Below are 957 nucleotides of genomic sequence, written 5' to 3'. Positions count from 1 at the left end.
AATTGAAAAGGATTTCAAATGAACTCTGAAAAGGTTGAAAGTTGGCATGGTATCATCATTTCATCCACATAGCATGTGGAAGAAAGTTGAGAGGGTTACCGCAAAAACTGGATGCACTTCGTGTACAAAACGGACAATCTCTTTCAAAGTATCAGGATTTCATACGGAAACTCGTCTGTTACAAAGGGATTACATTTTTTTAAACTTATTTGAACTCCTGACTTTTTGTGTGTTCAAAATGCACCATTCAAAGCCACATCATCATTTTCCAATCCTTTCTGACTTCATTTGTTATTTTTCATGCATTTACTAATTATTTTGAGCTATAAGACCCTAAAATTGAAAAGCATTTGAAATGAACTCTGAAAAGGTTGAAAGTTGGCATGGTATCATCATTTCATCCACATAGCATGTGCAAGAAAGTTGAGAGGGTTCCCGCAAAAACTGGATGCACTTCGTGTACAAAACGGACGATCTCTTTCAAAGTATCAGGATTTCATACTTGAAACTCGTCTGTTACAAAGGGATTACATTTTTTTTAAACTTATTTGAACTCCTTTTCTGACTTGATTTGTTATTTTTCAAGCATTTACTAATTATTTTGAGCTATAAGACCCGAAAATTGAAAAGCATTTCAAATGAACTCTGAAAAGGTTGAAAGTTGGCATGGTATCATCATTTCATCCACATAGCATGTGCAGGAAAGTTGAGAGGGTTACGGCAAAAACTGGATGCACTTCATGTACAAAACGGACAATCTCTTTCAAAGTATCAGGATTTCATACGGAAACTCGTCTGTTACAAAGGGATTTCATTTTTTTAAACTTATTTGAACTCCTGACTTTTTGTGTGTTCAAAATGCACCATTCAAAGCCACATCATCATTTTTCAATCCTTTCTGACTTCATTTGTTATTTTTCATGCATTTACTAATTATTTTGAGCTATAAGACCCTAA

Source organism: Triticum aestivum, chromosome 2D (genome assembly GCF_018294505.1).
Source record: "Triticum aestivum cultivar Chinese Spring chromosome 2D, IWGSC CS RefSeq v2.1, whole genome shotgun sequence".
Classification (NCBI taxonomy): Eukaryota; Viridiplantae; Streptophyta; class Magnoliopsida; order Poales; family Poaceae; genus Triticum; species Triticum aestivum.
Note: the sequence above shows the minus strand (reverse complement) of the source record.